The sequence below is a fragment of the Anomalospiza imberbis genome, chromosome 6 (genome assembly GCF_031753505.1).
Source record: "Anomalospiza imberbis isolate Cuckoo-Finch-1a 21T00152 chromosome 6, ASM3175350v1, whole genome shotgun sequence".
NCBI lineage: Eukaryota > Metazoa > Chordata > Aves > Passeriformes > Viduidae > Anomalospiza > Anomalospiza imberbis.
Genome location: NC_089686.1, coordinates 50,015,187 through 50,029,643, shown reverse-complemented (window position 1 = coordinate 50,029,643; position 14,457 = coordinate 50,015,187).

Sequence of the window (14,457 nt, the reverse complement as noted above, 5' to 3'; positions counted from 1 at the left end):
TTAGAAGCTGCAGTTATACCCTCCTTACAACCACACGTGCCTCATCTCTCCCTGCATATACCCCCACCAGAGGGATAAAGATTAGATAAAATATGACAAGAAGATAATGTTCAGTTATCATTCTGAATCAAAAAGCATTGCAGTGCTATGGCCCTTGAGACAATAAGCAACCAGAGAAATAGTCATTTACTCAATTACTGATGGCTTTAAGCTTAAATTAGTAGTTAGATCCAAAGCATATATGTCAAAAACCAATAGACAAAAATATAATAATAAAAAACAAGTTGGTGAATTGAAGCTGAGTGGGTTACACTCCATGTAGACTGAACAGAGTGGAAGATATTTCCAAAATAATTGAAACTAAACCTTTACCCATTCTGCATAACTTCTTTCTATCCAGTAGCACTCCACATTGAAATCACATGTAAAGAGGTGTGCTTGTACACCCATCTTAGTTCTGTTTTCATTTTTTTATGCTCAGAAGCCTTTACTGTGACTTACCTTACTTCCATATGGACATCAGGAAGAACAAGCAATTTTTAAAAACAACCAATATTTCTCATATGACACTATTTAGGCTGCTGAAATGTACAGACAAAATTTTTTCCTAACAGAAGGGCGCCACTGCACACAGTCAGCTACAAGTGTTCCTGTGTTAAAATTCACAGGGTGAAGAAACAAAATGGCAGAATGCGGCTTAACTCAGACCAAAGGAATCTGTATTCTTCCCTGCAGTAGGTGCAATGAATCCATCAGCATTTTGCAAACAGAGAAAGAATTCACTCCTAGATTAGACCTGGAAGAGTACCAAAGCTATAACATGTGAACTTGCAACACAAACAGGATGTCTATGGATCCTTATTACCACACATGAATTCAGGGTAGAAATTTGTGAAAATCACTTCTGCTCACAATATTAATTCTCTTCTCCTCTCTTTTACTTTCAACTTCACCCCCTATCTACATGCTTCATTTTGCAGTCCTAATTACATACTTACTTTCCCTAAACTAGTTAGAATATTTAGTTTGTTATATTGGCTCCATGTAACTTGCACAGTTATAGTGTTGAATGATGCTGCTGCTCAACTTTCTGCAGCACCTGCTTTTTGCCTCCACATATTTGCCAATATGTCCTGTCTGCTCCTGGAAAGAGAGGAAGACACAAACCCACCATTCTTCTGCCTTTGCCAATCAAAGTGTGACTGAGGTGCACTGGATAAAGAGCTCAGAATTAAAATTGAATTAAGATTATCTGAACAAGGACAAAAGTTATCATGAGAGGGCCTTAAAGATCAGTTATGATCCAATGAGAAACCTGCAGACCAATTGAGGTGCAAGGGTTGTGTGGAACACATGTAGGTGGGAACTGTTATGTTAGGAATGTGTTCCAGTGTAATCCAATGAGACTTATCAAAGGGAAATCGTGTCATTTGCTCACTAGGGCTGATTTTGATTACTTCTTCCCTAAGCTCCACTGGAACAAGTATCAAAGTGAAAGCTCACATTCCTTCCATTGTCAGTAATGGAACAGCTCCTGGTGGCTTTTTGCTAGCCATGTATGTAGGCAATAAGAAGCCTCCAAGCCAGCTAACAGAGTACATAAAAACCCTCTACATTTAAAATATTCAGCTTTCTCAACAAAGAATGCACCTTGATTAGTAGAGTCTATTAAATTTCACCTACTTAACTTTGCAGCTTGATTAGTGAAGTATGTGGCTTAATCAGCACAGCATGGAACTCATGACAACACACACCTCCTAAAACTGAAACTGTTGGTAGGACCCAACAGAATCCCCAGCATAGGTCTCTGTGTAAAACATGTAAGGCAGAGGATTTGGAGCAGGCTCTTAGGTCTGTAAATGAACAATTAGATGTTCAGTTCCTGCAGCAGCCTCCTGGCTTTGTGAGGTGTAGGACTAAGGCTGTAAAGTTTCAGCTGACTGGAGTGGTCAGGCAGCTTCTTTCACTGCAAAACCAAGCAGCAGCCTCATCAGCAAAGCTGCTCCCTGTGACCACAGATCACCTTACTCATTCATGGCAATACATAGCCAAATCCAGTTTTCAGTATTTAACTGTAAGGACACCTGAGATAACATCATTGGCCATCCAAAATACAATTTCATTATCCCAGGGAAATTATGTGGAATACTTGAAGATAACAAGCATGTCAGAAGTTGAAGTAAATTATCATTACAATTTTCGCACTATCTAGATAAGCATTAAAGCTGGAATGGGGTTCAACTGTACACACATAGGATCTGGAGACATTTCAGGCTAGAGTAAACCTGGAATTTTAAACTAGACTAAAGTTGAAGATTGTTCAGGCATGGTGTTTTGGCTTGGACTGCTTTGTTATCTAGAAATAAACTGACATAATTAAGAAGTACCTTTACTTTTGATAGAAAATAACTACATGTTCTATCCCTAGACTACAAGGAATGCAGTCATAGCTATATCGTGCTATAGCTATGTCTCTGCACAGAATTTCCTTAATGATCTTTCCTCCCCCTGCAGTGATTATCCTATATTTTGTGAACACATGAGGTGAACTCACAATGTTGTTATTTATGGTACAGATTCGAAGACTGCTGCAGTTAATGGAAACATTGCATGTTGTCTAGAAAGGAGTTTTGCAAAATATATGACATAAATCTTACCAACAGAGGTACATCTACTCACATGATTCTTAACCCAAACCCTTCCTTTTAGTTACTACATGTTCACCAAGAAAAATAAAAGCATATACATATCTCAAACTCTCAGATGCTCAGCTCTTTCTCAGCAGAACTGGATGCCATTCCCATCCCTGAAAACATAGAGCTATTAATAAGGAAGGTTTTGACCTGGCAATTTCTGCAACACTTGGAAAAAATATAGTGTCAAACTACAACAATTGTCAGGCAAGTAAAGTACAGAGATTCACACTTACATACCTTTTGTACCAAAAAAAAAAAAAAAAAAAACCAAACCGCGGCGTCTCTCTGTTGTCCTGGTCCCTGGGCAGCTCCGGCACCTAGAGTGGCGCCACATCTCTCCGGGACCCAGGATCGCCACATGTTTCCTGACTCGGCTCTGTGCTGCAATCTGGGTGGGGGTGCCAGCGGATTCTCGCCACTGCGAGCGAGAGACCCAGTAAAGAGTGGAGAAACGTCCGGATTCCCCACGCGTTGAAGGCTGAAAGTCTTTTATTGCTGCGGGGAGCTGCGCTGAGGCACCGTGACCCGCTCCCAGATTGCGCATGAGGAAACATGGCGTCGAGCACTCCATGGCGTGGGATTATATCGGGGCGGGGCGAGGGGAGCAAGGACCCTCCCGCCCAATGGGGGCAGGCGCTGTGGCAATGACGTGGACCATGGCACCCAACGGGGACAAGACCGGGGTGGACCCCGGGCGCTGGGGCGAATGGGGGATGGGAATTCGGAGTGAGGGGCACTGAACCCTCCGGGCAGGATGGGGAGTGGTCACAGCAGTGGCAGCGGAAGCTCTAACAGTCAGGGACCCGGAGTGAACAGCCAAGGGGGGGGGAACAGACACAGGGGGTGTGCGGGGGTACACAGAACATGGCTAGCTAACAGATCAGAACCCCTAACCTAAACCCCAAACCGTGATGCAACAATAAACCAAAATGATAACTAAGAATAAATGAACAAACAAAAACCAAAAACAAAACCATGAAAAAAACACAAAACAAATAAACAAACCAAACCCAAGATCTATTATTTCTAATTCCTCTGAAAGTTGCACATTTCTAAGAAAAACAAAGCATTGAACTTTGATTGTTGAGGTTTCCTTTTATAGCTCCCAGATAGCAAATATAAACACACAAAAACCTCAGTCTTTCCATTAAAAAGCCAACCCTCAGGTAAGACTGAACAATACCTGCACCAAACTTAAACACACACCTAAAATCCCAGTGCAGTGATAGAAATGTGCCAGCATCAATTCAAACCTACTTCTGAGAGGTGACACCAGTAGGAACAAGGAAGATACAGGCTTTAGAATCAGGACTTCAGCAGTGAACACAAAAATCCAAAGGTCGATTTTCCCACCGCATCCTTTCTACCACAGCTTGCTAGACTGGGATTCACATTCTATCCTGTTTCTGGAAATAGTTCAAAAGGGTATTTAGAAGCCCTGTGTTTGTGCATTAGTCTCTACATTAGGTCCACTTCTGCTATGAAATTCCATAGGAAAAAGCTTCAGTACCCTCTTACAATTTCACTCTAATGTTGTAGTCCCTGTCCCAGCTGGTGAAACTGTCCCTGTTTTTCATTGCTGGACATCTATGCAAATATTTCAGCCACAGCTCTCAAAAGAAGTAGTAAAAACTTCTATACTTCCAAAGGGCTGTCTATTTTAGACATCTTAGTTTGAAAAAGAGTAATGTTATATTTTTAGTATCCATATTTTAATTAAAAGTATTTTCTTATTGAACATTCTAGTTGGAGTCACAAATTAAAATAAACAGTGTTTGCTTTCTAAAACATTCCACTGATCACTTCCTGGTACAATAAAGGCTGAGATGTTACGTTTTCATTCTAGGAATTCATGAAGGAGAACTTGCAATAAAACATCAAGCGTGTTTAATATTAGACTGAGTAGAGAAGGAAAACTCATTAGATGCATGTTCTTACTGAATTCAATACACTACTGTCTACAGCATTCCCAATTCAGAAGAGTCAAAACTTAGTCTATAAATGTCAGTATGCTAAAAAAGGCAAAGTCCACAGGACGGCTGTCTTTGTAGCAATGACAATAGATGTGAAGTTTTAACCTGTATTTTTAATCATACCCATTTTACACCATGCTCTGTTCACATTAGTATGACTCAGTGAAGAGTCCCACTGTTCTTTTAATTTGGCAGCCAGAGAAGCTTGCATAAACCTTTGGTCATTCTGAATGTTAAGGAAAGCATGCTGTAAAAAGATCAATATAATAGCATTATTTGAAGCACACTACTTCTCCTATTTGAAACATCACCAGTTGTACCCTATCCATTCCTGACATGATAGACACTAAAACAGAAAGTATTTTATTAAATTCTGTTGAAATAAAGCATAAATATTAACTTATCTCTTTCAATTGTTTACCACAGATGCAAATTTTTTTTTTACTATATTTTACACAGATACCAGAAAAGATTTGAAAGTTAATCTTGTTTAGTGTACATTGTGAATATAAATTTCATCTTGGGTATGTTGTTTGGCAATATCCTTTTCTTTTAACCTTTTTTAGTGTCCAAGAAGAGTCTTTGGAAAATGTAGCAAATTTCAACAAGCTGTTCTTTACATATTCCTTGGAAATCTGCTGCTTTTGTAAGCAATGTGTAGATGGCATTGCTATCCGTTAGCCCAGGACTAATCAAGAGTTAGAGGCTATTCTGAACACCCTTTCTGTGAAAATAGCCCCAAGTGGTATTTAGAAGCCCTATCAGCTATGAAAATGAAGACCAAACACAACACTAAGATCAGCTCAGTTTTAAGGCAGAACTAGACCAAGAAACATCTACAAGTATATCTTGGTTTGCTTCAACCTAATCTCTCCCTCATTAAAACCAACCAAACAAAGAACCCCAGACTACAAATAAGCAAACCAAACCACCCAAACACACACATGAAAAAATCCAATACAACATCTGGTATATTTTACCAAACCTTTCCTCACAGCAGTAACACAGGAGTCACAAGCAGGGACAGAAGATAAGTACCCAACATTACTGAACATCATTTAACCATGAAAATTGCCTGGATCCAGCAGAACAGGGCAGAGAAGGGAGTTGGGAAAGTGAGAAGCAGGGACGGATGAAAACAGAAGCTTGGTTAGGAGCTCATGTAGATTCAAGATTTTTCAGATATTTCCTCTCCCACAGGTACTTCCCTTCCTTTTCAAGGGAAAAGCTGCAGTACCACAGAATCCACCATGTGGTGTCTGTTAGCAAATGTTGACTTTTTCATGGCAACTGGTGTAGGTACATCTAGATTGTGTATTTAAACATCACGGTTTTGTTTTCATTTCTTGCAAGAAGCATTTGACTGAGGTTAATGTTTTATATCAACAGAGTAAAAATAGCTAATTCTGGGCCCAAAGGTCATACACATCAGCACAACTTGAGTTCTGAAGTGCTTTTAACCTTGATTTTTCCTTGTATGCCGGGTCCTTTAAAATATACAATACATTTAACCCTGTCTCACAAGCAAAGGGGAGAAAAAAAAAGAAACCAAAAATGTTTTCACTGTTTTTGGAAGACCATAATCATTTGACAATCAGAGAAATCTGATTGTGTTTGAGACAGCACTTGCCAGGAAATACATGAGATAAATACAATTTACTTTAGAGAAAGGACTACAAATCAGAGCTATCAGCAGACAGAAAAAAAAAAAAAAAAGACATCTTCCCCATCTGATTCATTAGATTTTTGGCACCCCAATTAAGTTCTGACAAGCTAGTAGTCCAGGCACAGTAAAATATTGTTGTTCCACTAGGCTTGGTCCAATGTTTAGTCATAAGATCCATACAATAATAACAGAACAGTGGCCTATCTTGACCAACAGTACATTAGTTATTATCTGCAGCACAAACACCTTCCACTTTATACTAACATTTTGGCAGTTAATCTAAACATAGCACTTAAAGCTACATCATAATTTTGAGATCTAACTGGGTCATTTTCCTTCCAGCTGGCACCAGTAAAAAGTATTTTATAACAAAAAAGTAAATGAAACTTTTTTACAAGAGGTTTTTTTTTTTTTCTGCTCTTTAATGGCAGGAGCACAAGTATGATTTCAAGCACACACGACACATTTTTCAAGGCCTGTTCATGGTGATGCTAAGTGAGTGAATTACAATAAGATTTATTGTGCAGTGCTGGATGTCTGATTTTCCATCCACTGCTGGGAGCTTCAGTTGGCGGGAACTAACAGAGGCGCCTATTATGTACAGCCTGGTTCAAAATGTGGGTTTGGTGCAAATCCACAGGCACAGGAACTTACTGCACATACTGGCATAAAGAAAGTTGATGTAAAGAGGGGAAAAAAATACTTTTTAAGTGGCTTCTAAAATATTTGGGAAATAAAGCCTTTATTCCTTTTTCAAATTGTTTTGTGAGAAAAAAGGAAGAAGTCACAACAGATTTACCTGTAAAAATGGTGTCATAATCTATAGATATAAAACAAGGTAACTAATAACTTACCGTTATTGTAGATGGATCCCCTGCTGACAGGATTCAAAATGAACAGGAGCTCACCAGAAGTGTTCTCAATATTTTACTTCTCCCATCACTTTTTTTTCTCTTTCCTTTTTATTCCCCTTGTAGGTACTGGAAACTCAAGTCCGTCTTTAAACAACTACTCACAGACTTCTTGTCCTTACCCTCCTCTTTCTGGCTTTCTTAAATGTTCCACATACACACCCAGCTAACTGACTTGATATATAATCCCTGCAAAGTGAAGGTGGAGAGAGGAAATCCTGGAAGGAAACAATGAGAAGACAAAATTAGAACAGACACAACAAGAAAAAGCAAAATCCTGGAGGAGAGAAAAGAAGTGAGAGTATAGAGCTCAGAACTGCCAGCAAGAGATGCATGAAGGACATGAGAGGTCAGCAGGATGGATGGATGGATGGATGGATGGAGAGAGAACCTGAAGGAAGGTAAATTTAGAAAGAAAAAAATTTTAAGTGGAAATGGAAAAGCCAGTTTGAATAATATAGTTGGAGGATGCAACTAAACAGAAATGAACATCAACATTAACAGACTAAATGACTTATTCAGAGTAGAACTGTTGTCTGTCCTGCTGACCCACAAACAAAACTTCATTTTAATATGCTGAGCACCTCCTCTCAGATATGTAGTTGGAGACAAACTCCACTGTCACTTCCTCGCTTCCTTGTGAACAGCTTGTCAGGGGGACCTTCTTTACACAGTCTGCTCCACAACTGGCACTCAGAAAAGGCACTTGGCTTTAATGAAGCAAATCAAGCAAACAGTGAAAAATACCCAATGGTCCACAAACCTGATGTTCTTTCTCATTGCTTTGAATGACTCATATATCCAAACACAGTATGATGCCCCAAGTTCACAGTACAGTGATGAACTGGGAATAATACCTTTTCCTGTCTTTTGGTTTATGTTAGGTACCGTTTACTACTCTCATAAAATCTGCTTCTACTATAAAATTTGATGTCATCTTTTCAATTTTCTCAAGGGTGCTGGTTCGCTCTCTAGAACCTACAGTGTAGTTCCTTAGCCACACACGGGATGGCACTGTTAAAATTAGTCCTCACACACCAAATCTCCCCTCCACTCTGACTCTTTGTGGGCAGCAGATTCAAGGCTTTATTCCCCAGAATTGTATCTATCCTCCACAAACTGACATCACATATTTTTATGCCTGGGCACTCATATTTTTACTTTGTATCAAACATGGAAAACAGTACCCATAAATGTATTCATGCTATGTTATGATTTTTTGAAGGTTAGACAGCAGAAGGGAGAAATAAAGAGTTTGGGTGCAGTATTATATTGTGGTATTTCATTCTCTCCAGGGAGCTATAATTTTATGCATGTTGAAAAAAATGTTAAGGAAACTTAATGTATGGAACATAATGAATCAATTTTCTTCCTTAACTAATAAAAACCAAAAATTAAACAAAACCAAAAACAAATAAACCAAAACAATAACACACCTTAGGGCTATAAGCATTAAAAATATCATTCCAAATTGAACCATCCAGCAAAACAGAATGAAGAATAGAAAGAATAGGCAGAGTTAAGGAATAACCATGAATTTTTGACTCTCTCCTCTTTGTAGTCACATGTCTCTTAATTGTCACTCAATTTATTAGCACTCTGTAATTTTATGGCAATGTGACCATAAATTCTAAGTTTGAACAACAGCAGATGGAGTCTCCCTCATCCCATTGACTGAGTCAGAATACAGGACATCACAAAAGTTTTTATTGTTAGGTAGATGCAGAGAGAGAACAAGGTCCAAAAAAGACAAGCAAAGTACAGTGAGAGTCCACAATAAAGCTAAGTCTCCAATATACAAGATTTCTTCAGATTTCTGCTGGTACACCCTTGCCAAAAATCCCCTTCTGATCTCTAATCAAGAATCAGCTCAACCACATGCAGGGTAGCAAGGGTGACCCTATAACTGTCATGCAGAAAACAACCTGGTATTGTACAGCACCCCACTGTTCTGTGCCGACAGAGAAGCATGGCTCCAGTAACAGCATTTACCTGCAGGTGATATTTAAAAGGAAAACCCACACATACCCTTTCAGGGGCTTTTAGTACAACATACGCATTGTGTGGCCTGCAGTCTGGAACGGCACATTATATAATGCAGTGCCAGACAGGCTTCTCAGCACTTAGGTTCAAAACAAGCACTAGACATAGCACATCCTTGATGTCAGGGCCTTTTTTGGCCAGCAGGAAGGATATGGAAACTCAGTGTTATTTAAAATGGTCATTAACAGCTGTCCTTCGACAGCAGGGAGCTGGAACTGCAATTTCTTTAGGTATATGTTTACCCAGTTTGGTATGAAAGCTAGTGGTAACTGCAACCCTCTTCTCCATGTATTTCTCAGCTTAAGAAAATACCACATTATACTTGAGGAACAGAACTTCCACACCCAGGAAAATTCCCTTGAAATGTCATCAGAGACCTTTGAGAGATACTGATTTGGCACAAGACATGGTAAGGAGGGCATAATTATATCAAGCATCCAATGTATTCACATCACACAAACTAAAGCAGGAAATTTTACCACCCTTCTTTTCTCTAGACTGCCACCCTGTCTCTTCTCAACCCTTTTTCTCTTTAATGGATGATGCAACAGCCAGAAAAAGTGCCTTCCCATGGCACTGACACAAGGAAATCTGGCTGCACTTATGTGTCTCTAGACTGTATATATCTTGCTCCTCACCCAGACCACAAGAAAAGGAACATAAACAGGTGAAAGAGGCTGTCCACCAGCAAACACCTTCACAAAGCATCCAATTTTTTCAGATCAGCATTTTGGGGCAATAGTCCCCCTCCAGGAACTCTACTACAGATCTCACAGAGAGTCCTAGACCTCAGCATGCTTTGTTCTCAGTGAGAGGAAGAAGAAAGATTGCCAGATAAGGAACACTGCTCCCCAAAGCTGAGAACTGAAAGTGTTTTTTGTTCATTATCCAAAAAGTTCAAGCATCATAAGACTTTCAGAGGGGCCTAAGAGAATTAGGTACTTCTAAACCTATTATTTACTTCCAAACCTATAACTTCTAAATATAAAATTTATATACGTCTATTTTCAAGTCTGTCCTGAAAGATATTTAAGGTGGGATTTTTCCCTTTAATTTACTATTCTCAGGCTTGGTGCCTTATTTTCAGAGGCCACTATGAAAGACAACACAGATTCCTCAGCCAAAGCCTTTCTGGCCACCAGGAACTTACCATAGTGCTGGCTTGGTGGGACTAGAATTTCTCTCAAGTTTTTCTTCTTTTTCAGTCATTCATATTGTGAATTATTGTCTTTTTTCTTGAGAAAATAAACCCAAAAACCCTGAGCATATGAAGAATCCATCATTCAGAAATACAAGCAGATGAAATTCCTGATTATTATGAAGTAAAAATCCCAAGATCCATTAGCCTAACAAGAACCCCATTTGCAGCTTAAAAAAAAAACAAACAAACAAAAGTGTGAGAAATTACACATCTGTTTCCACCAGCAGCAGTAAAAGCTAGGAGCAGGCTTGCACCCAGATAGCTACATTTTGGGTGCCAATATTATATTAATTACATTAAAAATGGAAAACCAGAAGCCCTTCTGCCTTCTTCATTTAGCTCATAACCACTTTTTTCCTATTTTTTCTAGAAAACGAGTGTTTTTCCATTTAAAAGGTGAGAGCCACTCTGTAGTTACAAGTGGTACTTTTTGACTTTCTTAATACAACCCTGTGGCTACAATTAACACAACGGATAAATAGCAGATCAAATTAATGTCTGATCCTGTTTTACTTATAGGTGCAATCCTCACAATAAATTGCAGGTTAAGCTGTTGGAGGTAAATGAGGAGAGGTGGAAAGCTTGCCTGAATTTTAAGTGTTCAGACATTAAAAGCAAGCGTGAGGGAGAATATAAGCAAATATCTAGACAGAAAATTTGAAAACTTTAGAAAGATTTAGTGATTATTCAGAGATTCCAAATGCAGCATATTTTGCACAAAGATTTAAGAAAAGGTAGGAAATGTGACGGTTGTCTATATGAGTTATTTAATGCTTACTTTTATCCCTCACTGGGGAATAACATTTTCAGAAAAGAAAAAGAACATTATTTTTCTTCTCATTATTTCAGAATGCTTTATGTTCATTTCAGAACCCCACTGTCTTTGAAGTTTGGGGAATAAGGGAACACAGGCTGTTTCCATGCCTGGTCTTATTGTTATGGAAATCCACTACTTTACTCCATTAAAACTGAATAAACAACTGGACCAATTTGAAGTTCTCCACAACCTGCGATTTTTATGGGCATCTTAAGGCTGCATATTTTCTGATATGTTCTGTTTGCAATTCAATCACCAACTCCTTGTAGTACCAGAATCAAAACATTGCAAAAGAATTGTCTCTAAGCATGATCAGGCTAAGGATTTTCAGGGAGGGATTAATGAAGGAAGGCAGCTTTATGAATCATTGTCTGAGGTACCTAACATGAATCCTAGGATTGGGTCTAGAAAAATCCTGTGCACTTACTCCCAAATGCTGAAGGAACTGTCCTCTTCCCATGACACCAGTGGGAGCAGGACATACTCAGAACTTCAGAAAAGCAACCCGGTATCTCAAAAAAAAAAAAAAAAATCCAGGTACTTTAAAATCATTCACTATCCTTTATACCATGAAGTGTTGACCAAACAATATATTTTTTTAACTCCACTCACCCAAACTATCAAAAAACAGTGCTAGTGAGATCTTTTACATTCTTCATCACAGCACTTTCCAGATACCCTGTGCCTACTGAGGTTGCTCAGTCACACCAGAGATCTTCTATTTGCTTTTTTTCTACATTAAACATTAGAGCACACTGTGAAGAAAATATAACAATATGCTCAAAACCTTTGTCTTTTGTTTCAACTGGAAGAAAGACAGAAAAGACCAGTACACTGGTCTAAACTGGGTACACTTAGCCCATCAGGTCCTTGGCATCAGCTCAGAGCCCAACAAGAACCAGTTGTGTGGTAGAGCCTAAAGGACAGAACCAACAGCTATTCTGTTCAGCATTAGTAGCATGAGGGTCATACTGAGGGTGCACAGATACATGCAAAACAAATTCCTCAGCAGCAAAGGCTGAAGTAGGAAAAAATGGAAACTGGGTCAAAATTTAAAGTCGTAAGTTGAATCATTGAATTTTCTCTGTTGAGAAAATTTTTCTGACTCTTCATATCTTTTGACTATTGAGTTACAGAAGGAAGAAAAACTGTTTTCCTATCAGCATCCTGTGGTCCTTTTGAAGGCACTTTTGCTTCCACCATCACCCTGGGAGTCACGGTGTTTGCTCTGTGCTCCTCATATCCCTTCCCAGTGACGCAATCCCTCTGCAGCCTCTCCCAGGGGGCTGCCCACAGCTCCGGCCACCCAGCAACAACACCCTCAGCAGATGTGATGCAGTAAATACTGTAAACACTCCCTGCTTCCCCTCAGGTCACAATAAACCCAAAATAATCTGTTTGAGAGGGACTGGAGGCCCTGTGAGGGGGTGGAATGCTGTGTTTGCCCCTCGTTCCTCTGCTGTGGCTGCCCTGTGGGAGGACAGGGTGAAGAGGGCAGAAGGAATAGTGGTGGGTAGGGAGTCCACAGGGCAGCTGAGGGTCTGGAGGGGTGGCAGCCCTGTCCCAGCATGTGAGGGATACCAGCAGCCCCTGCCCTCAGCCCAGCTGCCATGGGCTGCACTAAGAACAACATAATGACCAACTTAGCAGTCTTCCCCATGGAGGGGTGGGAGCAGCTGGCGATTTCTAAGAGTTATATTAATTTTTCCATAATTTTGTAATTTTAGAAGGCCACCTTAAATAACTGATGAATTGCAAGTACAGCAAATGAACATTAAACCATCTATCATAGAATAAAAAAGCCATTAGTCTTTTAGGAACTATTACACATTCACACTCATATACACAGAAGAAGGGAAGTGCCATTCTTAGCACAGATTATTGCAGCTCAGTACAATAACATTATGTGAATATTCAAAATTATTCATTTTCCTTTAAATAAGACCTTTTCTTTTTTTCCCTGAAATAAGACCCTTTTTTCCTTAAAATAATCTAAAGCTGCTAGGATACCTAGTGCTTCCCTCCTGTATTTGGTGTTATATAAAGTCACAGCAGTGTTAGGGGGGTTCTGCAGATTCTGCTCACTGGAGAAGCTGATACAAATAATATGATGTAAACTAACTTTCCCTCACTTTTTTCTTTCAACACATATTGTAGTTGTCAAAACCAGAAGAACTTCCTAGTTTCTACAGAAACACTCCACAAAAGAGGTATCTTGTACCTAAAGGTTTTTCCAAAAGCCCTTTTCCCTGCATGATCGCTCAACACGTGGCAAAAGACTTGCATTTCTTTTTGGGTGGGTGGGTGGATTTGGTGGGATTTCTTTTTCCCTCTCCACCACTTAGCCTTTGGTTTTCCAACAGCTGCAGCTATTCTAGTGGAATTAACTAAGTCTGCAATCAAGTGTGGATTTCCTGATGTTTGAATAAAAGATATTTCATTGTGATTGAGTAATTTGATCATTAAAATCTATGATCTCCACATTTTCTGAATTAAGTCTGTTAAGTTTTAACCAGATCCTACAAAAATTGAGAGAAGTTTATCATCCTAAGTATTTTGGATCATACGAGGGACTTTGCAATTCAGTTGAACATAAACTGACTGTTTTCCCTGACTTTATTCCATTAAAAAGAATAAATAGGGCTGTTGCAAAACTCCTTATCAAGGCTGTTCATTGGGATGCAAACATAACTGTTAATTTGCCCTCAGTCATTACATCCACCAAAATACCAGCCAGTGTTCCTGACTAGGAAAGGGTTGTACCCATTAATAGCCCAACACAATTACTATAAGTGCTGAGGAACATGAGAATGAGATGCAGATGTTGGCCAGGCTCAGATGCTCTCATTAGCTGTTATCTCCTGTTGCAAATGTGGAACATAAACCTACTGGGCCAGGAGGACTAGGAGTCTAATCCAGTAAGACAGTTACTGTGTTTTCAATTTTGTAACCTATTTGTGATTAATTAGTTGTGAACATACAGTAGCTAGAAAGAAATGATTAGCCATTATGGGGGCTTAGTGACAGAAATACCTTTCCACTTGGTGATTGCAGTTTCTTGCAGGCTGCACAGCTCTGAATCACAGCAGAATTTCTATTTTCTGATTTTGTAATACAATTCCTGTGGCCTGACTTAAAAGAAAGCTTGGT